General features: G+C 42.1%; 1 protein-coding gene across 1 annotated transcript in view; it reads right to left on the minus strand.

Annotated features, from left to right (window-relative positions):
• Window positions 1-25,377, minus strand: part of WWOX (WW domain containing oxidoreductase) — a gene marked incomplete at both ends in the record, with an annotated part of 983,966 nt that overhangs the window by 303,589 nt on the left and 655,000 nt on the right. The window lies entirely within an intron of this gene.

Consider the following 25,377-nt stretch of genomic DNA (forward strand, 5'->3'; position numbering starts at 1 on the left):
TTTATTCCTACCTTACTTTCGTAATTTGTGTAAATATCAAACAGGTACCATGGAAACAAATATATTTAATGATTCCAAAATGTTGGGAGTTGGAAGAGAGGGGAAAAAAGCCACAACAGATTAAAATACACTTGAGCTGCAGAGATAGAAGAAATCCACAAGGGAATTACTTGTATAATAAAATAGCATTTTACAGCTATGACAATGGATTAAGTTGACATTGAGACTCTTTTCTGACATATGGTCTAGTTCAGCTTAATTTATGGTAGAAACTGGTTCACTCTCCAAACCTAGTACTAGACTCACGCTCCATTCCATATATATATATGTGGGTGTGTGCGTGTGTGTGTGTCGGGGGGGTACACACACAGCTAGACTGTCACTTACAATTTCAGAAAAGCCTTGAGACTGACAATATGAAAACTGAAATTTCTCCTTCTCAACCCAGCAGACTATAAACTTTAAGGATTCTGTATTCGCTTTCATATTATGGATGCTTTAGTGAACTAGTTCAAGGAAAAAGCAGCCTTGACCCTATAGCTGTTCACTGCCATCCTGTAAGATTCTAATGATGCTTTCCAAAAGAGGGACGACTTTGAAAAAGCTCTTCACTATATAGCTGATATAAGTGGGAACCAGAATTTCAGAGTCTTTCTTTGTGTTTGATTATAGCTGCCTGTGCAGTTTCTTTTATATATATATATATATATATATATATATATATATATATATATATATATATATACACACACACACACACACATATATATATACACACACACACATATGTGTATGTATATATATATTTTTTCATTTACACATATTTCATCTTTTATATACAGTCTTTATAATATTTTTATATTTTCTGGAAAGCAATTGGAGAGTAAGTATCAAGAGTCTTAGAACAGTTTAGATGGGAGATTCCATTCCAGGCAATTATGTCTTAAAATATCTGCAATTCAGGGTTTCACTGGTGGTGCAGTGCTTAAGAATCTGCCTGCCAATGCCGGGGACACGGGTTCGAGCCCTGTTCTGGGAAGGTCCCATATGCCGCAGAGCAACTAAGCCCATGTGCCACAACTACTGAGCCGGCGCTCTAGAGCCCGTGAGCCAGAACTGCTGTATCCACGAGCCACAACTACTGAAGCCCGTGTGCCTAGAGCCCGTGCTCTGTAACAAGAGAAGCCACTGCAATGAGAAGCCCACACACCGCAACAAAAAGTAGCCCCCACTCGCTGCAACTAGAGAAAGCTTGCGCACAGCAACAAAGACCCAACGCAGCCAAAAATAAATAAATAAAATTAATTTTAAAAATTATTTAAAAAATAAATAAATTATCTACAATTCAGATATGGAATTTTTTTAACATCTTTATTGGAGTATAATTGCTTTACAATGTTATGTTACTTTCTGCTGTATAACAAAGTGAATCACCTATATGTATACATATATCCCCATGACCCCTCCCTCTTGTGTCTCCCTCCCACCCTCCCTATCCCACCCCTCTAGGTGGTCACAAAGCACCGAGCTGATCTCCCTGTGCTATACGGCTGCTTCCCACTAGCTATCTATTTTACATTTGGTAGTGTATATATGTCAATGTTACTCTCTCACTTCATCCCAGCTTACCCTTCCCCCTCCCTGTGTCCTCAAGTCCATTCTCTACATCTGTGTCTTTATTCCTGTCCTGCCCCTAGGTTCGTCAGAACCACTTTTCTTTTTTAGATTCCATATACATGTGTTAGCATACGGTATTTGTTTTTCTCTTTCTGACTTACTTCACTCTGTATGACAGACTCTAGGTCCATCCACCTAGCTACAAATAACTCAGTTTCGTTTCTTTTTATGGCTGAGTAATATTCCATTGTGTATATGTGCCACATCTTCTTTATCCATTCATCTGTCCATGGACAGAAGCAACCTAAGTAAGGTGCTTCCATGTCCTGGCTATTGTAAATAGTGCTGCAATGAACATTGTGGTACATGACTCGTTTTGAAATATGGTTTTATCAGGGTATATGTCCGGTAGTGGGATTGCTGGGTCGTATGGTAGTTCTATTTTTACTTTTTGTGTGTGTGTGTGTGTTACGTGGGCCTCTCACTGTTGTGGCCTCTCCCGTTGCGGAGCACAGGCTCCGGACGCGCAGGCTCAGCGGCCATGGCTCACGGGCCCAGCCGCTCCGCGGCATGTGGGATCCTCCCGCACCGGGGCACGAACCCGTGTCCCCTGCATCGGCAGGCGGACTCTCAACCACTGCACCACCAGGGAAGCCCTATTTTCACTTTTTTAAGGAACCTCCATAATGTTCTCCATAGTGGCTGTATCAATGTACGTTCCCACCAACAGTGCAAGAGAGTTCCCTTTTCTCCATACCCTCTCCAGCATTTATTGTTTGTAGCAGATATGGAATTTTTCACAGAGATGTTCAATGCTGTATTATTTAAAATTGGAAATAACTTAAATATCCACAAGAGGAGGAAATGTTCCTCTGCTGAGTCACCAATCACGTTTAGGATTTACTTCTCATATAATACTGAGTAAATAAAGTAGGATACCAAATGCATTAAATGTACTAAGAATTCCATGAGGCAAATATAAATGCATTAAAAAAAAAAAAAACCAAATGTTTAAAATGGGTATGGATGTATGGGCAATGTTTTATTTCCGTTTTTTTTTTTTTTTTTTTTTTTACTATTTTAATTTTCCATTCCCACTGGTCCACATGGATGTAATTAAAAGGCAAGTCTAAATAGTGTCAAACTCTACACACTGCGTATCTAGGTAGTAGAGAAGTGAGCTGTTCTTTGAAATATAGACTTAAGTAAGAAGGAAAAATAATCTAACCTTTTCTATTAGGTGAATCAAATTATTGGTTAAAAAAAGGTTCCCCCTTCATCTTCTGCCATGCTTGAGATATTAACGTATTGCGTTATCCCTATGGAAATTGCAAAAACTATTTACATAAATTCTCCCTGTCTACCAAATGGCAACTTGCTCAAATAAATCAGACACTGAGCCTCTGGTTTCTGTGAATTTTGGTTAGCAGAACTCTATGTTGGAAATCGCATCCAATACATTTTTCACAATCTTCCCATAATTAGTTTCACTGGGAAAACTGTGAAGAACTATTTTGCTGCTTTTAAATTCATAATTTTGGTTCAAGAGCCCAGAATAAGATGTTTAGACAGAGTGAAAACTATTTTCTAACAAATCAATATTAATTTATCTGACTGTTATGGTCTCAGGAGCCAAAAAGTGTTCTTGTACTGAGCTGACAGGAAAGATTTTATCCTGACCAAGTGTTATTCAAATATTTATAAGACGGGATAATTTAGTAAAGAAAATACAGATGGAAGAAGGCAAGAGAAAAAAATTTTTTTTTGGTGTTCCTTTCCCATTTACAAATAACAAGAACTGTAAAACAAACAAACAAAAAAGGTGGCAAGTGATGAGTAACCCCCTCCCCACCTTGAATGAGCTCCTTGAAGAGTCTGTTGACCATTTGGTTGACAATACTCCACAAAGTAAAGTGGGTCTTGAGGCACTTCAGCAGTGGGCGTGATATTTGCCATTGTACCATGGGCGCCATTTTGGTCAAGAACAAAACACTGTGCCATAGGAGGGAAAGCTTCCCAATGACACAGCTGATGGCCAGATGGCAGGGTCTCTGGGGGTATGAACTGAGGCTGGGAGGGAAAAGCAGAAAAAGAAACAGAATGCACTGCCTATGCTTTCACATTCATTACCTTATTTAATTCCCTCAACAGCCATGAGATAAGATTTTGTGTGTGTTTGTGAACTTGTTATTGGAGTAAAACGTAACGCTCAAAACCAAAAAGAGCACCAAACACGCGTGTGTCACTAAGTGAATTTTCACGAATGGAACACACCCAGCACCCTGACCAAGAAACAGAACAGGGCTTCCCCGGTGGCGCAGTGGTTGAGAGTCCGCCTGCCGATGCAGGGGACACGGGTTCGTGCACCGGTCCGGAAAGATCCCACATGCCGCGGAGCGGCTGGGCCCGTGAGCCATGGCCACTGAGCCTGCGCGTCTGGAGCCTGTGCTCTGCAACGGGAGAGGCCACGACAGTGAGAGGCCCGCGTACCGCAAAAAATAAATAAATAAAAAAAATTAAAAAAAAAGAAACAGAACATCAACAACATCTGAGAACCCACTCCACGGCCCCAGCCAGGCTCTCCCTACGACTTCCAAGATATGGAGAGCTTGCTTTTCACTGAACTTCTTACTCTTCCAAGTACAGTCACGTAGGGTGCTGTCTATTGAAGCTACCTCCTCTCTCTCGACATAAAGTTTTCAAGGTTAATCCATATTGTTGGGTTTGGTTGTGAGTCATTCATTCTCGTTGGTGTGTACTGTCCCGTTGTGTAAATATACCAGTTTATTCATCCCTTCTACCTCTGATAGACGTTTGGGGAGTTAACAGTTTTGAGTTATCATGATTAACACTGTTATACATGTTCCCATACCTGTCTTTCGGTGAACATATACTTAGGAGTGGAATGGTAGGGGATCAGATTTGCTTATGTTCAGGTTTACGTAGATACTGTTAACAAATCTTCCCAAATGATTATACCAATTATATTATTGCTATGGTCAGAATGTGTCCCCCTGAAATTCCTATGTTGAAGCCCGAACCCCCAGTGTGACTGTATTTGGAGACAGAAACCTATAAGGAGATAATAAAGGCTAAGTGGTGTCATAAAGGTAGGGCCCTCATCTGATAGGATTGGTGTTCTTTTAAGAAGAGGAAGAAACTCCTGGCCTCTCTTTCTCTGCAATGTGAGGACACAGTGAGAAGGCAGCCATCCACAAGCCCAAAAGAGAGCCCTCACCAGGAACCAAACCAGCCAGCACCTTGATCTTGGACTTCCCAGTCTCCAGAACCGGGAGAAAATAAATTTCTATTATTTAAGTCAACCAATCTGCGGTCTGTTGTTACGGCAGCATGAGCTGACAATTATCATGAGGTAAGTGTTGTTTTTTTTTCCTTTAAATAATCTTTTTTATTTTAGGACAATTTTAGTTTTACTGGAAAGTTGCAAAGACAGCACACAGTTCATGCATACCCGTCAGCCCATTCCCCCTCATGTCCAAGGTATGCTAAGAAATTAACATTAGTACATCGCTACTAAGTAAGCCAAAGACTCTACGCAGATTTCACCAGTTTTCTGCTACTGTCTTTTTTCTGCTTCAAGATCTAATCCAGTATAGCACTGGCTTGCATTTAATGTGTTTTATCTCTATTTCACTGACAAGAAAAAGAGTCCAGATGGGTTAAGAAGCTCGCCCAAGTTCACAAAGCCTATAGGTGAGGCTAAGATAATATCAACAGCAACAACTTCCATCACTATTTTCTGAGTCCTTCTGAGTTCCAGGTATGATGTAGCGTCATCAACTATTAAATCAGCTTTTCCTGAAGACCGACCATTTTCTGGGCCTCTGGAACACTAAAATGAAAGGCGAACCACTAAGATGGTTTCTTTCCTCAGGCCTACAGTTTAGTTGCAATTCCTTGTATTGACAGCAGCCATAGATGCACATACCCTGAAGTTCTGCTGCTTTTTCCTCACCCTGTCACATGCTTTGCCTGTGGCAACCATACAAAGCAGGCACTAGGTAAATCTCGGCTAAATGCATGAATGCCCAAACATTTTTAAAAATGAGGGCACTGTAAAAAATTGATATTTAAGATATATGGTGTCAACATGACCCTGTTCCACATCTATGGGGTCTGAGATACTTTATCAAGAGGCAACTGTGATGAAAAAGACAGGAGACAGAAGATCATTCTGGCTCTGCCAGATCGCCGTGTTGTCTTGGGCAAGTCAGTTAACCTCTCTGGGTCTGTTACCCAGGAGGTATAAAATGGGGATACTAATACTGTCCTGGCTCCCTAGATACACTTGTCAAAGGCTTTGGACACTATAACATACTCTACACACATTAGGAAGTACTGGCCTTATGACACTTATCTTTAATAGGAAAAAGGAAATCACAGATGAAATGGAGAACACTATTTACCACCAGTTCTTTCTAATTCCAGAGGAAAATGCTTATATCCATAGAGTCACTATAGGAACCATCTGAGCAGAAGAACCATTTTGGGGGAGAAAAGCCAGAAGGAAAATCACTGATCATTCTATGACTTCTTGAGTGACCAATGGAGACCCAGCGTATCACATGCCAATACTGTCCATCCAGATTTCACACCATGGAACTAGGAAGAATGCAACACAATATGACAGAAATACTCTACGGTATTAGGCCGTCATAATCAGGCTTGATTTTAAAGCTGGACGGTGATTGCCTCGAGGACCTAGACTATTCCTTTCGTTCCCAGCAAGGAAGCCACCAAATTGTAGGCACTCCAAAGTGTTTGTGGAATGACTATTCCATTTTCCAGTCTAAATGGGTTGGGGACTTTGATGTCTTATTTTCCACAAAAATCTATTTTAATCAAAACCTATAAGTCAGTTTTCTAGAAGCCCTGGTCTTCAAGAAAAACCTGGCTAAATCACGCTGCAAAATTTTTGAGACTTGATCTGTGCAGTGGTGACTTCATAGACAAAAGTTTACAAGAAGTCCCAGGGGCCCAAAGAGAAGACAGTGAATGAGACAAGAGCGTTGTGAAAAACAGGATCAGGGTTTTACAGATATCTCTGAGCAGATATCATATACAAGAAGGCAGGACAGTTCTCTGAATTGTGAACCGAGCTTAACTTAGAAACACACTCCCATGTTGGGGAAACACACTGTCTTTCTGCTCTCAACATATCAAGTTCTTTGAAATCATCCGCTTCCAGCGGTAGGGTTATCAAAAAACAGTGGCTCACACTTACGTGAACTCTCAGATGGACCGCCGGCGAGAGTCCATCAGCAGGTTAGGCAAGTGAATTCCCTCGCCAGTAATAAATAAGGAGCAAAGGGAACGAAGATGGGTGTTTTGGCTGGATTCCAGACACGAAAACCTGCCTATCCACCTTCAAAGTGATGCAAGATTGCAGTTTGTTTAATGTTCATCTCATGTGCTTAATTACCGATAGGGCTTGACTAATTATTTCTGGTTTTGTAGACTATTTAAACAGAGAAGAGAAGCAGCTACACACTTTTGTATCCTGAACGAGGATTTGTAACTCATTTTTTAATCGCACAATTCCCAGAGGGCTTCATTACAAACACGAAAGAAAACAGGATGCGAAATGCAGGTGACAGTCTAATTTCCACAGGTACGGGGTAAAGCATTAGAGTGAAGTAATGGAAAATAAAATAAAAAATAGCCTTTAGATGTTTCCAACCATGTAGAGTGTTTTCATGTTAATAAGAGAGAAAACTGCAAAGGCAGCAAAGACATCTCTGTTTGGTACTGGCATCTTTTCTGACGCCCAATTTGATCCAACATCTCTGCAAGATTATCAAATAAGCCACAAAATAGACCCCATTTTCCTTACGCACTGAAATAAGTGTTTGGTGAGTTGCATACGGCACCATCAACTTGGATCATCTCTCTGTTTTCACTCTTTTAACTTTTCTACACTTTAACAGTAATTCTTAGTCAGGTGAAACCACTGCACAAGATTTCGAAATGTTTAGAAAAATAAGAGGCTTAAACTAAATAATAGTATGACAGACTCTAGAGGTTCCAGAGTGTTAGAAATTGTTAGAAATTACTTCTGGGCATGACAATGTTGCCTCTTGGACAGAAACTGGGTTTAGTGGTCAAGAGATCAGCCACCGGTTTTGTTTTTTTGCTTTCTTTTTCCTTCTCCTTCCTTCCTCCCTCCTCCTTCCCTCCCTCCCTCCCTCCCTCCCTTTCTTCCTTCCTTCCTAGAGATGACTCTACATCCAGGGTGGTATCAGACCTTTGGGAATCTGGGGAGAGCCTGACAAATTGTAAGCCATAATCCTGCCCTTAAGGCATCAATAAACTAATTGGGAATTTGAGGAGGGCTGCAGTCCATCAAGCACTTGCTGTGTCTCAAACTGAGATGCAAACTTCACCAAGCCCACATTACCCCAGCAACCAGTGCAGCAAGTGCTGTTGGCCCCTTTTCCAGGTGAGAAAACTGAGGTCTGTGACCTTGGAGGCTATGATCCTTGCCCTCAGTCTCCTCAGCTTTCCTCCCTGGGTTTTTCTGCCTGAACAAATACTTAGGATTACAGAAGTTAGAACGTGTTGCCAGTAAATTTCAAGAAAGAGATTTCAGTATCATGCTTGGGATGGAAACCAGACTGCTGGGTGCTGGGCGGGAAGTGGGATATAGAGAAAGTTAAGGAATAACACTGAGGACATGTACTGAACCCTTACGCATACCAGGTAATGTGCTATGTTTCTTTATACACATTCTCTCCTGTCCTCATGGTAACCTTATGAAATAGGTGTTAACAATAATCATCATAATAGCTAACGTTTAAGTGCTAGTGTGCTTCAGAGAATGAACCAAGCCCTTTATATGTATTATTCCATCTGATTTTCCCCAAACCCTATAAAACTGTAATGATTATTATCATCTCCGTTTAGCAGAGGAGCAAACGGAAGCTTAGAGAGGTTAATTTGCCCCAAAGCTGTGTCAATTACTCAATGACAGAGCCAGGAATTGAGCCCAGGGGCCTCCCTGCAAAGCCCAGGCTTTTTGGTGCCATACTACACCACCACTTAGCATGCCACTTCTACTTACAGTAACTCAGAGAGGCTAAGTCACCTGCCCAAGGTCACGCAGCAATGAATTCCCTTCCACCATCTGCCCTCGCGAACATCACGCAGCACCACCTCCCCTCATGAGGACAGCTGCTCCAGAGCCGGGCAGTGATTTTCAAAACCCTAAGTAGACACTTTTCAAGCCAGAGCCAGGTAGGCTAGGAAATCTACAGAGAGCCTTGTGTCTGGGAAGCCTCCTCTGTGGTGTCAGGGAAAAAATAAGGCAGGATCCTCGGGAACCTATAAAGACAAGTCTAATTCATTTGGTGTGGAAGACACTGACGAGGGGAATCTGGAATGGAATAGAACTGGTTTCTGATTCCCTCTCACCCAGTTGACTACCTGTGGGATCGTGTGTCAGTCACTTAACTTTTTGAAGTGTTTTGCTTTTTTGAACTGTAAATGCATATAAAATTGATCAAACTACCTATGTTGCCGTGATACAGCAAGTTGGTTACGTACACAGGGAGACTTCTAGGCTCATTCGTTCCACAAATATTTACTAGCTGTCTATCTTGTGCCGAGCACCACAGCACACGCTGATGAGCAAAAAAGACAAAAATCCCGATACTTACGAACTTATATTCTAGAGGGCAGGGAATAAACCAAAAGTTCATACGGGTCTATGTCTATATCTACATGATGTAATGAGAAATAGAAAACGGGGTGAAAGGATCACGAGGCAGTGTGTCATCTTATAGTGAGTGGTGAGGAAAGACTGCACTGAGAAACTGACATTTGAGCAAAGCGCCGAATTTGGAGAGGAACAGTCCACAGAGTTAGATGAGAACATGCCAAGCAGAGGGAGCTGTAAAGGCAAAGCTCCAGGGACAGGGGCACACCTGGTATGTCTGAGAAATGGCAGAAGCGGAACGAGAGAAGAGGAGATGGAGACAGGTCAGAGGGAGGAAGCAGGCAGAGCAAACAACGAGGTCCTCCCATCCTGTCGTGAAGACGTCACCTTTTAATTGGCCTGAAAAGGAAGATAATGAACAGAGTCCTAGATGGATAAAGTAGGACTAACTTTTTGGGCTTTCTCCTCCATCTGGGTAAATTAGAAGACGAAAGAGGCATCTAAATGCAAGATCCTTCTCATTACTGATGGGAGCTCATGACTCGGTCCTGACCTGGGAGGGCTTTTAAGGAAAAGTATTTGTTGCTGGAAGAGTTATTTAAATGTCCCGGGGCTCTTCGAAACAGCAGAAATAGGAGCCACTTAAGCTAACAGGCAAAGTAAGAAGACTATACAGAGGAAACTCACATTTTCATACTTTATGCCTTAATTTTAAGTAGAGTTATAAGATTTCCTGTAGGAATTCAGAGTGTTATTTTATGCCCCCAAACTAGAAAGAACATTCCACCGGGTTTGCCAAGCCGTTAAGATGAAAATATGTGTTTGAGCACAGCATAATAGATGAGGTGTTTAAGGCATTTTCCTTTAGATTTTTGGTTAATCTTCTTTGACTTAATTTTCTGAGATAAAATCCAGTTATAAATAACCTGAGGGTACCCTAACTGGGCTGTTCTGAGAATGGCAAATGTTTGAAAGCCAGAACTTCTGCCTTTTAGAGATCTCTAGGGGGAAGCAGTTCTCTGAAAATTATCCAAAGCAAAATAAGTCGAAAGCATTAGCAAATTAAAGAGAGGGGGAGAGAGAGAAGAAAGGGGTGAAGGAGGAAACTTCTTTGACATTCATAAGATGGCAGATCTTACCCTTGAAACTTTCTTTTTTTTAATAAAAAGTCAAACGTTCAACATTTATTTGTGGATGACAACAGAGAATGGGTGAGTTGCTATCACAGGAGAGTAACAGGAAATTCACTCTTTTATACAAAAGGAAAGTAGAGCACAATACAGACGAAACCCAAAGTGCAGGAGAAAGGGCATGACCGTAAATTAAGAGACATTATTTAGACTGACGTACAGTAGGTGCCATCTTAAAATGAGAAGTTTTAGAGCTGCTCTTAAAGACAGCGGGTGGAAGAAGAAAAGTAAGAAAGAAACAGAACCTTAAGTGTTCTTCAATGTTACAGTGTAAACCAAAATTTATAAAAGGATTATAAGGTAGGGTGGGCAATGACGTCGTGTAAACTAGCTGGAATATGAATACGTCGTCAGCACAAAAGAGAGGACGTTGGCGGCCATCCATCTGTCGTGTATATATTATCATGGAGACTGTTTATAAAAATAAGAGAGGGTGGGAGGCCCAAAGTGGGCATAACTCAAAACAAAACAAATCTGTAGGACTAGATAAGGGAGAGTGATTATTCCCAGGTACTCACAGACTAAAGTGTATCAGGAGAAAGAACTGGATCCAGTTTCTACAAAGCAGTAAGATGGCGGGAGAATCATTTAAAAAAAAACAAAAACGAAACGAAGATGCCCTAGAAACCTATGAGTCAATAACCCTGTCACCAATTGTAAGATCATCCAGGACATGCAGAGCCTCCTTGGACAAGCGTGTTGAAAGGGTACCCAGAGTGGTAATGGAGCAGGAAAATTGCCACTGTGGCTTAGAAAAACCAAGTCTTGCTTATGGGTTTGCCTCCATCTTTTTTAAGCTTCTATACCAGGGGGCTGGTGAAATGGACTGGGATTTTGAGGATACCCACCTTGAGATAAAGAATATGAAGAATCAGGAAGATTAGCAAGGCCAATTCCATGTAGCCAAGAAAGAGAACAAAAAAGATGAAATAGTCACCAAAACACCCTCTCCCCTTAAGGTAAAGCCTGCCAAATTGAGTTGCTATTTTTTATCCTCAGCCTGGCAGATCAGACACTTCAAAATGAGATAAATACTAATTTGGGCTAGAAACCAGAAAACTCTCATCTACTGGGGGAATAATAAATGTGGAGGATGGCTTACAAAGCAAGACGGCTGTCACTGAGGCCAGCACACTGAGGTCTTTACCAGAAATCTATTACTTGATTTACCAGGAGCGGTGGAGACCTAAGCAAACAGTGAACACGGAGCAGTGAAGTTAGAGCTGGTTCTTCCTCGGAAAGAACCTCTGAGCTGCTTAATCTCATGCCACCGTCCACCACCACTGAACTCAAACTCAAGATGCAGAGTGCCGGCCCCAGATCCTCTCCAGAATCCTCCTCGTCTGCTGGGTAGGAAAAGACAGTGTGTTTTCAACCATCTTACTGGAAATTAATCACATTCTCAGAAGCACTGGCCATGGGGAGATTCCTTGAAGAGGCCAACTCCTCAGAGGCATTCGTGGAATGGGAAACCGTTTGTGTAGAGACACATGGTTCAAATGTCCTTCTTTTTTTTAATGGCTGGATCTGTGTGCTTGAAGCGGAGCTCTTGGCTTCACTGAGGGGTCTAAGGGATCATCTACCGCCTCGTCTAGAAAGGTCTAATGGAAATCACTTCTACACTTGAGTCGTGATCAAGTGCACACCTGTGTAGAAGGTTATTCTTGGAATGGTTAGGGAGGTATTCTGCCATGCACCATTACCTTAGTGAGTTACTACGTTTGGTCAAAAAATAAATAAATAAATAAAATAAAATAGAGAAAAATTCTTCTGTATACAGACAGAGCGGAAGGCGTTTTACAGTTTCTCAACTATCCATGGAGATTTAGTCACTTTCCATCTGAACCCTGAGTGGAGAGTTCAGACATCTTCTGCCGCTAATAACACCAAGCCTGCCCTGCACGCCAGGCACTGTAGCCGGCCCCGGGCAGGCGTTAGTTCAGGCTTCAGTTCAGGGGGGCATGACTCCCCACTGAGCAAGTGACGCTCTTTCTCTCTGGTCTGCTCTCCCCACCTCCCAGGCCCTCACTCCCCTGGGATCACAACTGTTCAGGCTTCGGCACTCTGTGCAGGTGCCTCATCCCAGGGCTCCCTTTCCTGACAGCTAGGGGGTCCTTCCTCACGCTCTCCTGGAGTCTATGTCTTTACCTTTAGAACCCTCGGCACGCTTCCTGCCATGGTCGCATGTCGTACATTTGCTGGTGGCACTAGAACGGAGTCTCCAGAAATATCAGGACCTGATCTGTGGCTGCCCTCCCGGATCTATTCCCAAAGCCTAAACACAGGGCTTGGCAAAGGGAGAGGGACCTCCAAATATACTAAATGAATGGATATCTCCAAAAGACTAAGTCTGTCACTGGATGAACAATTTGCATTCTGGTCACTTCTGCTAGATACCAAATACTTGTGCCACTATTAAAACAAAACAAAAAAAATCAGTGTAAGAATACAGTAAGTTTGCAGGGTGATGAACAAGACTCTGGCAATAGGAACTAGTCCCATCTTGATTCCAATGAGGAGCCATAGGTCGGTAACTAATGGTATCTGAAACTACCTGCCATAGATTTTAAAAAACAATTTTTACGGAAGCACAATACACATGCAGAGAAGTACACATGTAATAAGTGCACATTTCTAATTTTTCACAAGCCGAATGCACCCATGTAATTAAGACTCAGATCAAGAAACAGAAGAGGGCCAGCAGTTAAACGGAGATTTGTGCGTGTGGTAATTACTGATGCTGTAATGACAACCAAGATGGTGGCTCTGCAGGACAAAGAGAGGGATGCTCAGAGAGTGACTGGGGACAGTGTGTGTCTGTAGCCTCCAGTGCTGGCTCCAAGCAAATAGGGGATGTGAGTAGAAGAATGAGAGGAAGAAAATGGGAACTTACTAACTTCCTACCCTGTGTCCCATGATATTTTCACTAATACTCACTTAAAAAAAGAAAGAAAGAGGGCTTTCCTGGTGGCGCAGTGGTTGAGAGTCCGCCTGCCGATGCAGGGGACGCGGGTTCGTGCCCCGGTCTGGGAAGATCCCACATGCTGCAGAGTGGCTGGGCCCGTGAGCCATGGCCGCTGAGCCTGCGCGTCCGGAGCCTGTGCTCCGCAATGGGAGAGGCCACAACAGTGAGAGGCCCGCGTACCGAAAAAAAAGAAAGAAAGAAAGAAAGAAAAAAAATAGTCCTGGTTAGAAGGGTTGACACCATGGGCAGAGGTGGCTCCCTTCTGGCCAGTTGACTTTGGAAGAGTGATATTCCTGTTAAGGACTGAGAGGCCACAGTCAGGGTCTCCATAAAACAGAACTGGAAGAAAACAGGTTGAATGGCCAGGAAAGGCAGCCTGATAATAGCTGTTTCTCTAGAGCCTGCCTCCTGATCCATTTCCTGGTAAACCTCAACTGGGGCTTAAGTAGGAATGTCACCATAGCTCCAAAATCGCCTAAGGGTGAACTGGGTCTTTTGAGGCTGGTGTCACCTGTGGCTTACAGGACTCATCTCGGACCCCGTAGGTGCAGAAGCATCAGAAACTGTGGCGGAAACAGTCTTCAGCTTAATCAAAGCCCGTGCCAGCCATTCAGTTGTCCCCTCTGTGCTTTGCAAACATAACATTTAATCCGGGCATCCGGGCTCAAGTTCACCCTCTCCCTCCTCCTGCCACCGTGACATGGTTATTCAGGAAGTTCAGCAGTGCATACAGGTTACAAGAACAAGGACAAAGCCACGGGGGAAGAGAACCCCTCGCTTCCTGTCTCATGACAGCAGCTGGGGTTATTATTCCTCACTGAATCATTAAAAAAAAAAAGCCCCAGGAATGTTGGAATTATTATCACATTCATTGTTAGAAATGTCATTTGTTCATTGATTCAATATTCAACAAGGATTTACTGAGTTGCTTCTGTGTGCCATTAGAGGTAATGTTTTTAATTGTTTTACCTCAAAATTAAATTCCCTGAAGATTTAACCATACCCAGGAGTCTAGGGGACCCTGGCTGGTGGGACACTTGAGACTTTTGAGGTCTTATTCAGGGAGAATCGGGCAGACATTTTCAGATTTATAAGCACTGACCAGACTGGACAGGGGTCGCGGGCAGTGGTGAGGAGGGAGATAAAGAGAGAAGAGGAAGAACATTACATGTGTAAAAGATCAGATTGTTTTGAAAAAGTGTACAGAGACGATCTGACACAGAAAAATGAACAGTGAATCATGAATTAGGAGATACCGTGTCTTTTCTGGCCATCACCATGATGGTAAGGCGTTCAAGCCTAGACCTCAGTTTGCCCATCTGTAAAATGAAAAGATCAGAGGAGATGTTTTTTAATGGGCTCCTATGAAAATGTGAAAAACTTCTGATTCTGAATTTATATGTGAAGCTATATGTTTTCATACATAGAAATATTTATACCTTTAATCCAAAACCTTTTTTTAAAATTAATTTACTTTATTTATTTATCTTTGGCTGCATTGGGTCTTCGTTGCTGCACACAGGCTTTCTCTCGTTGTGGCGAGCGGGGGCTACTCTTCGTTGCGGTGCAGGGGCTTCTCACTGCGGTGGCCTCTCGTTGCGGAGCATGGGCTCTAGGCACGCGGGCTTCAGTAGTTGTGGCTCATGGGCTCAGTAGCTGTGGTGCATGGGCTTAGCTGCTCCGTGGCGTGTGGGACCTTCCCGGATCAGGGAGCGAACCCGTGTTCCCTGCACTGGCAGGCGGATTCTTAACCACTGCGCCACTGGGGAAGTCCCCCCCCCCAAACATTTTTAAGGGCAAAATTATTTCATATAAATATAGAATATGGGCTTTGCATGACATGCTGGTCTCTGAATTACTGAGAAAATTATTTGTATTTTCAAATTAGTGGAATGTATTAGAACCACAGATATTAAATTTCAAAAAGTTAATATTGTTCTTTTAAATGTTACTTTAATAAAAATTTTTTTAAGTATAAATTTTTATTTTTTTTACAAAAAGCTTATGATTCTTAGAATGGACAGATATATGTCTATATGTTTAGAGAAATGGGGTCAAACAAAAGAAAATGGTCATCAGACAAAACAGAAACCAGAGTGCTGGATGCATATGGAGAGAATCTTGAGGAAGGCTATCACCTGCCTTCCAGAAAGCCTCTGTTAAGAGAAGTAAAGGGATTTCTCCCCCTTCCTGTTTGATGCTGAAGTCATGCCCTGTCAAAGCACTTAGACCTGGTCTTACATATGGATGGGTGAGAGATAGATACTTTGATCAATGATTTGCACTTGGCGTAAGAAAGTCCCCTGGAGGAATAGAAGACTGATTGGTCTGGGAGACTTTGATCTGTGTCACTGAGCTTTCAAAACCTTTAAGCCCACATAAACACAGACTCCTGAGACGGTGATGTAGATGACAACTGCCATGTTTCCCAAATGTGGCAGCCCCACAATTATTTGGAAGAGACCCCAGAAGATGCAAATAAATATACATGCACAAACTCACCCCAAAGCAAAACGTCTGAGTCTTTGCCGGCTTTTGGCTCTTCTGCGAGGCTATCTGGAGGCAATGCTTACTATGGTTTAGAAAATAGAAATCTACAACTATGCAGCATGTGTTCATCTAAATCAGGGTGGGGAAGGCACTGCAAGTAGGCCCCAATCCCCACGTCCGCAGAAATGCAGCAGAATCTGTAATCTATCATGACATCCTTTCCCAAAGAGCTCGTGTGCCGCCTTAAACCCTTTCCAACACATCACGCCAATTGGACGTTTGAGTTGACCAGACTGAGTCATGAAATGAATCCATTTTGCATCTCTGACCTAGATTGCTACTGGGTGAGGTGAGAGGAAGGTATGTACGTTTCTTGGGAATAAGCCTCTGTTGATGACTATGATCTAGTCGAACACAAAATAAAGACATGTGAAGTAGGGAGACATCATAGCTTGGATGCCTGGGTAAGTGGGCACACCCAGGAGTGACTGAAGATCGTCAAAGCCAACCCCCGGTCTTTCCTGGAGATCCTTCTGACCTTGAGTGTCCTCAGCCCCAGCAGGTACCAAAGCAGAACTCTGTGTTGACTGGTTTCCTCAAGACCAAGAAAGGCTTGGACCCCACCCATGTTAGAGTCCACAGGGCCCCAGTAAGATAGCTGATGGCTGACTGAAATTTATATATTATTTTAATTATCTATACTAGTGTACCGATAAGTTCAGTCTAAACTAATGTCATCTAAAGTAAATAAATAAAAAATATTTACAGTGGCTATCTGAGTGATTTGAGAAATGTGGTTCTACAACCCACAGTTCAGTCTACCATCTCTAGGACTTTATGTAAGTAACTCATTTAACTTCTCTGAGTCTCAGTTTCTTGATCTGTAAACTGGATGCTGTAAGAGCTACAGAAGATGAAGAGTCTCTGGGTGAGACAACATATGTCAAGGACTGTGTGCAACTTACAATTCCTTTCTAGAACAAAGAATTCACCAATAAATATGAAAATGTATGAGGACTGTATCCTTTTCTCTTTTTAACCAAGCAAAGATGTCCACTCAAGGGCTTCCCTGGGGGCGTAGTGGTTAAGAATCCGCCTGCCAGTGCAGGGGACACGGGTTTAAGCCCTGGTCCGGGAAGATCCCACATGCCGCAGAGCAACTAAGCCCGTGCACCACAACTACTCAGCCTGCGCTCTAGAGCCCGTGCGCCACAACTACTGAGCCCGTGCACCGCAACTACTGAGCCCGTGCACCGCAACTACGGAATTCCGCACGCCTAAAAGCCCATGCTCTGCAACAAGAGAAGCCACCGCAATGAGAAGCCCGCGTACCACAACTACTGAGCCCGTGCACCGCAACTACGGAAGTCCGCACGCCTAAAGCCCATGCTCTGCAACAAGAGAAGCCACCGCAATGAGAAGCCCGCGCACTGCAACAAAGAGGAGCCCCCGCTTGCCGCAACTAGAGAAAGCCCAAGCGCAGCAACGAAGACCCAATGCAGCCAGAAATAGATAAATCAGTTTATATATTTAAAAAAAGACATCCACTCGATTTTCCTTTGTGCCCCAAATTCTGGCTTCATCCCCTGAGTAGTACGCGGGGGAGACTATTTGGACTTTTCTTCGTGTCATCATGTTTTCCTTATCATTGGCCCACTCCATCATGAAGCACTCCCAGCAAGCCAAGTATGTAATGGAATGAGTCCTCCGTCAACGGTGAGCACTTACTCCTCAGAGCCTGGAGTCAAAAAGGACTAGATCCAGCCTGCAGTAAGACCCTCTAAGAAAAAAAACCACAACTCTGAAACCTTCTGGCTGTGACGTTCATGCAGCCTGTCGCCAGAGCACAGATCTGAATCTTCGGACCAAAGAAAGAGTTTGCTCCCAAACCCTGATGGCTCACGGCTGGCCTCTGAGTGTGGTCACCTACTGACCCTAGTATTTGAAGAAATACTTGAAACACCAGTGACCTGGATGTGGTCCTATCTCAAGGTACATTACAGAACAGCCCCACTTCCCTGGATAGATCATGGCTGGAAACAGTGTATTCCTGGTTCTCTCGGCCAGTGTCCTTGATCTGCATGTTCTGCCATTTGCTTGGGAAAATAATGCTAAGTTGCAAGACAGGGCAACAAAAACACTGCCAGGAGCCAACCAGCTCACAGGGGATGCCTGGGTAGCTTGGTGGCCCTGAACACTTAAGTGATTTTGTTCCCCATCCAATCTCCTGTGGTACATTAACTTTTATTGATAGCTCAGAGCCTCAGCAACTGGTCTTGATTTTACTAACCCGAAGGACAGAGGAACAAGAGGCACCCACACAGCTGACGTGCAAGAAAAAAACAGCACGGAACGTCTAGATCAGTCTCAATGTTTTTTTCCTCTTGCTACAGCGTTCCTTTAATGACGGAGTCACAATTATTGCAGGTTAATCATGTCTCAGGCCCCCAAAGGGAGGGAGGCTGAAATGACCATTTAGAAATCTGGCCACGGCTCCCTCCGGCAGACTCTTGGAGGCATGGCAAGGCATTTCAGGCACGGCAATCCGAGCCTGAAATTGCAGGCTTGGATTTATATTACTGCTTTGGAGACTGGCAAGAAGATTCTTGGGTTTCCATGATACACGTATTAAACAGAAGTTAAACCAGGGGCTGGTGGAAAAATCTATGTAATGGAAGACAGAGAGACCAATTTTATCATTGCTTCGAAGAAGTCAACACTTCCAACTAGAATCTGCATCTTGGAGCAACCTGGTGTGCTTCTGACTCACGGACACTGAAAAGAGTATAAATGTGTTTTCCTTCCTGCGTGGAATGCTATCAGCTTCAGCAAAAAAACCAAAAAAACAAAAAAAAAAAAACATTAATATTAAAAACGAAACAACACCAGATATGATTTGTTGAGCACCTACTATAGGCCAGGCACCATTCGTTGCACTTTACATACCTTGCTTCAATTCATCCTCATAGCAATCTTAGGAAGCATCCATTTGTATTGCCATTTTGTAGCAAAAGAAATTGAGGTACAGACAGCATCTATAAACTGTCAAAATCCTCAGCCAGAAAGAGGAAGAGTCAGGGTTAGAATCAAAGTCAAGGAAAAAAAACCAGATTGCATCCAAAATCCAACTCCTAAACATATCGCCATCTGTACATGTACAAGGTCCCTACCACGTTAACACGTATGGTGTTGATTTTGACATATTAAAACATCAGTTTCACAAAATGGGGTTTGAAAGGAATATCGAAGCAACTCTGTTTTTGTTCATCCAAGATTCAGTGGTCATCGACCATGTGTCAGACTCTGTGCTAATAAGCCCGTTCTACTCAGGGAATCTCAGAGCTATGTCTATAGGATCTCAATGACCACAGCCTGAACGTGCATTCTGTAGGCTGTGCCCAGCCTTGCTTTAAAAAAACCCACATCCTCCAGGTCACGATGCTCACTGAACCACTGCGATGTCCAAAGGTCTACACAGACAACATGAAGGTGATCCCCCAGAGCCACATGAACGGGGAGGTCCGGGGGCAGGTACTGTGGCAAACACATGACAGAATTTTGCTGAGTCTGTTCCTTCCAAGTCAAGATCCAATGAGTGTTCTTTTTGCTATCTTTATTCTGAGGTCCTGAGGAGTGTGAAAACTCCCATCTTAAAAAAAAAAAAAATCTGTCAAGTGAATAGGCTTCATTTTGTATAATCTTCAAATATCCTACATCAAAAATAATAAAATGGTTCCTTGATAAGTTAAACAGAATTAGCATATGACCCAGTCATTCCGCTCCTAGATAGATACCCCAAAGAACAGAAAACAGGAGTTCAAGCAAACACTTACACACAAATGTCCAGAGCAGTTCTATTCATATTAGTCAGAGGGTGGCAACAACACAAATGTCCATCAACAGATGAATGGATCAAAAAGTTGTGTATCCATACAATGGAATATCACTGGGTCTTGCAAGGAATGAAGTACTGACACAGGCTATAACTACAGCTGAACCTTGAAAACACTATACCAAGTGAAAGAACAAGATATGAGAAGTCACATACTGTATGACAACACTCATGGGACGTGGGACTATCTTTTTGAGGGTCCCCATTCAACCCGCTGTAACTGCTAGATCTGTGATCATTTGTTTATAGAGCAGTAGAAAACTAATACAGTGACCATTTATTTATCCATTTGTTGGTTGGTTTGTTGCTTCAACAGATACTTATTGAGTAACTCCTGTGTGCAAGGCACTGTGTTGGGCTCCAGAGGAACCTGAGTAAATGAAACAGGCTTAACCTTGGCCTGGGTAGAGCTTACAGGTGGGAGGGTCACTTTTAGGCCCTTCTCACAAAAGGCAGCCACAAAGTGGAAAGGTCACTGGGACTAATAATGGCTTCAAGCACTGACACTAAATGAGCAGAGGCCAATGGGGCCATGAGAGAATCTGATGAAAGACAAGGACCCTCATTCCAGAAAAGTGCAAGTGGGATAGAACGTTGCATATTATTTCAGAAAATTCTAGGGCGACAAGAGGAGTATGTACTTGGAGTACCAACCCATTATTTCCAAGCTAAATCTTATGTGACATCACCACCGTGATAGTTAATTGTATGTGTCAACTTGACTGGGCCACAGTGTGCCCACCTATTTGGTTATCATATGATCTCTGCATGTGTCTGTGAGGGTGTTTCTGGTTGAGATGAACATTTGAATTGGGAGACTGAGTAGAGCAGATGGCCCTCCCCAGTGTGGGTGTGCCTCAGCCAATCTGTTGAAGGCCTGAACAGAATAAAAGGTGGAGGAGGGAGGAATTTACTGGTCTTCTCCTACCCTTGTACTCAGACTTAGACTGGAACTATACCATTGTCTCTCCTAGGTCTGGACTTCTTGGATTCCATAATTGTGTAAGCCAATTCTTCATATATATATATATATATATATATATATCCGATTGGTTCTATTTCTCTGGATAACCCTAATACACTAACACAACCACCAACCACCAGTACTAACAACAACCAAATTGTCCTCAAAACATTACTACCAGAAATCAACTCTAGCTGTGGACTGGCTGTTACAACCTCGACTAGAAAACACAGACATGTGGAAACATGGTGCATTTAATTCCTTTTCTTCTTTACTTATTTCAACATTTTCCAGATTTTTTAAGAGAGCAAGTATTCAGTCAGCTTGAAAAATCAAAGCAAGAGATGAGTTAAAGAAAAAAACCTGGGGATTTTTAAACAACTGTTAAAAAAAAGTGCCATTTATAATATTTTGGGGACAATTGGAAATATGCTCTTTTACTGGATACTTATAGATATTAAAAATGTGTGTTACTTTTTGGTTTTGATAATGATACAGTAGTATTTTTGTTTTGCTTTGGTTTTGGAGAGCCCTTACTTTACAGTGACTCGTAATAAAATATCTATGGATAAAAAGATATATGATGTCTTCCATTTGCTTCTGTAAAATATCAGACATGGGGGAAATGGGTTGGGGCAGAGATAAACAAGACTGGCTACAAGTAACAGTTATTGAAGCTGGGTGATGGGAGTTAATTATACTCTGTCACCTTCTATAAATGTTTTTACATTAAAAAAAATAAATACATGACAGAAGGAGCCAAACGTAATTATTAATACAACATAAATGATTTCATAGATAGAAAGGTGGATAGATAAAACTTAAGAGGGAAAAAAAAAACTTCCCTCAACATTCTATAATGGGTCAATAACTGCCTAATTTCAGCTGGTTTCCAGACATTTCTCATGAACATCCACAGACTTGACAATGTGGCAGAGAACTAAAGAGTGCATATTTGGTAGCACTGACAGAATATTTCTTACTAGCATGTATCACTACCTGAAATTATATTAAATATTTGTGTTTTGCTTATTTCCTCTCTTCCCCGTGATGATGTAAGCTCTATGAGGGTGGGATTTTTCTGTTTTGCTGTATCTTTACCTCTTAGATACCCGGCCCACGATAGGTGTTCCATTTTTTTCTTCTGTTTTGAATGACAAAAAAAATTTTTTGTAAATGAATCAACTGAAGTCACTGTGCCCTTCACTGACTGTCCACTATATACTAAGTCTCATGTTAAGCATCAAAATAGTGACTCAGAAGTGCCTAGAACAGAGATTGTACAAAGGACACAAAGTGTGGTAATTCTTCAATTAGTTTTCTAAAACCAGACTGGTATCCATCTGTTCATTCATTCGTTCACTGACTCACAAATATGTATTGAGCACCTACTGTGGTGGAATGGACACAGTATAAACAGCAGAGTAGAAATAACAGTATAATATAAATAAGTTTTGACAATCTCTACACTAATGAAGTTGACATCTAGGATATGAGGATGGGGTGACGATGAGAACTACTTCACATCCCACAATTCCATCCAAAAGTTTATAGATTTGTTAATAATGCTACCAGGTGGCTGGGAATTCATTACAATTTCTTTTTGAGAATTAACTAAAAAGTTTACTCATGAAAATCCTATTTATCTAAGCCATTAGTGTGGCCTACTTCAGCTGTTGGAATATGTCACCAAATTAATTAAGTTCATTATGATTTCTCATTCAAGCAAGAGAAAAGTGTGTCTTTTTGGAGACCACCTGTTCATAAGTAAGTGAAAACAGGAGACGCAAATACTGTCTTTAAAAAGCAAAAAGGGAAATTTCAATGTTACATCACATTAAACTGTCCCCTACCGGTTTCTTTCCTTTGAAAAGAACTATCAATAACTATCAGGTTTTATTTGCTAGCTGTTATGTCCTCTGACACAGAAGGCCATGGACTATTACTTTAATATAATATTACTCTCCCTTTTCCCAACTCAACAGAATCATGAGTTTCAGGGAACAACACATAAAATGCTGAATGCTAAGGTCATTTCCCTAAAACCAAATCTACAGCGACAGAAGGAACTTAAAAAATTTACCAACAGCAACTGGTTCTCTGGAATGGGTGCTAATGATAAAAAAATGAGCTTTTACACATTCCATTTTTAATTAATTTTTAATACTAAAAAAAAAGCTTTCCCTTCTACCACAAGACCCACTTCTTCCTGGTGAGATCCCCAAAGGGAGGCCTGCTCTTTTCTGGAAGGCATCACTCTTCTAATTAATTAGAAATTGTGCCAGGCGGGGAAGGGGGCAGGGGTGGAAATCAGCAGGCGGTGAAAACATCAAATTCCTTCCTGCCTTTTCTACTTCCCTTACCCCAAATCTCAGCCCCAGCTCTCCGTTTGGGGAAACAAACAGTTGAAGTCACTTGGACTGATGCCAGGCCAGTTCATCCCGCTTCTCTGCCAGGCTGGCCCAGTCTCCATGTCCCATTGGTATGAGAAGGTTACGGGGTCCTGTCTTCCCGAGGCCACTATGTGAGTTACATTTGTGCAATTTACATCTCTTGCACGCCCACCCCCCTTTTTTTCTAATTTCTAAAACTGAACATGTTGATGGGGGGGAAAAAAAAACCCTCCAACATGACAGAATTACAAAAAGAAAGAAAATACAACCCCCCTCTTCCACAGAACCCTCTCATTTCCCATGCTTTCTGTCAAGGAGTTACCTCTGTTAACCGTGAATGTCTATCATTACAATCCCAGGTCACAAGATAGGCACATGTGGAAATACACAGGAAAACATTCAGGCACATGTAGAGCTTTCTTTAACAACAACAAAAAAAGTGTAATAATATATGTATTGTCCTACAATTTGTTTTTTCTCACTCAACATTTTATTATGGGCAGCCATCATCTAGTTATGTATATGGATATATATCCCATATATATATTTAGTGCTATTTCTTTGCATAACTTTTTTTTTTTTTGCCATGCAGACTTTAAAACTCTGTAAAAACTATAACTCAATTTGGGGCTTCCCTGGTGGTGCAATGGTTGAGAGTCCGCCTGCCGATGCAGGGGACACGGGTTCGTGCCCCGGTCCGGGAAGATTCCACATGCCACGGAGCGGCTGGGCCCGTGAGCCATGACCGCTGAGCCTGTGCGTCCGGAGCCTGTGCTCTGCAATGGGAGAGGCCACAGCAGTGAGAGGCCCGCGTACTGCAAAAAACAACAACAAAAAAACAAAAAAACTATAACTCAATTAGACATTACCCTATGGATAGTGATTCAGAATTCACAGATTAAAAAAATAAATAAATAAATTGTGTGTGTATATGTGTGTGCGTGTGTGTGTGTGTAAAACGCTAAAAAATATCAGTGATTCTTCTCATTGGAAGACTGTGCACATTTATGCAAATATTTCTGTATTTTCTGGTTCAGAATGGAATTGCTCAACCTAAAGGTATGTTTAATTTGCATTGAAACTGCCAGCTTGCTCTCCAAAATGACCCCAAACAATATATGCTCCTATTAATAGTGCATGCTCTTTTTCCCTGTTAAGGAAAACTTTTTTAGAAAGTGTAGTTATGAGCATGAGTCCAAGTTTTATTGTAATTTTGCTACGAAGGAAAAGGCCTCTAGCAGATCAATTCAAAGATTCACTCTTGGTGGAGACATTTTCTAGGGAAAGGGAGTGATAAGATAGTCAATGTTAGGCTAGACACCAAAAGAAAAGAACTTTTGGTTGAAAGGGTCTAGATTCTTGAGTGCCAGTCAGCTGGCTAGATGGGTGACCAATTTTTCAGAACAAGTCTTAATCCCATTAAAGTTTATCAGAAAATTGCTTAAGCAATTTATCAGGAATGAAGCTGCGAATTACATTATGCAAAAAGGTTCCATTCCAGACCAGATTTGGGACAACTTTTATTTTTCATTCTCTTTTATATGCTACACACTCAGCAACAGGGAGGTTATCTTTAGCTTCTGCCATGGTGCAGGGTGGTTTCTCACTGTTTATTTTCCATTTCCATTAATTAACAATAAGACTGAGGCTTTTTTCATGTCTGTCAATTTTCTTCAACGCATTTCTCGTTTACTGATGTCACCCAGTTTTCTAGTGGGAGGTTCATGTTTTTCTTTTTGATTTGCAAAAACTCTTTGCATATTTGGGGTAAATTATTTAAGAGTGTGTGTGTGTGTGTGTGTGTGTGTGTGTGTGTGTGTGTACATGAGTGTGTGTCTATGTAGATTTTTTTCTCCTATTCAATCTCCTAAGATACTAAACTTAAAAAAAAAAAAATCACTTACATGCCAGCTTCTCATGGTACCTGGGAGAGAGTTATTCGATTTCCACTTTAATATAAAGTCACATCGATCACTTAAAGCCTTCAGTGCCTCTCTCTCTCCTGTAAACGGAGTGCAGGCCTGTTGCGAGGCCCCTCACCATGTGGTCGCTGCCTAAACCCTTAGTATCATTCCTGACCACTGTGTCCTGGCCCTTTGTGTCCCAACAACAGTATTTCTAGTGGCCCAGACAGACTGCCCGTCTCATCACTGCATACCTTTCCCATGTGGATCCCTCCACAGCGTCTTCC

This window comes from Hyperoodon ampullatus (assembly GCF_949752795.1).
Source record: "Hyperoodon ampullatus genome assembly, chromosome: 18".
In the NCBI taxonomy this organism is placed as follows: Eukaryota; Metazoa; Chordata; class Mammalia; order Artiodactyla; family Ziphiidae; genus Hyperoodon; species Hyperoodon ampullatus.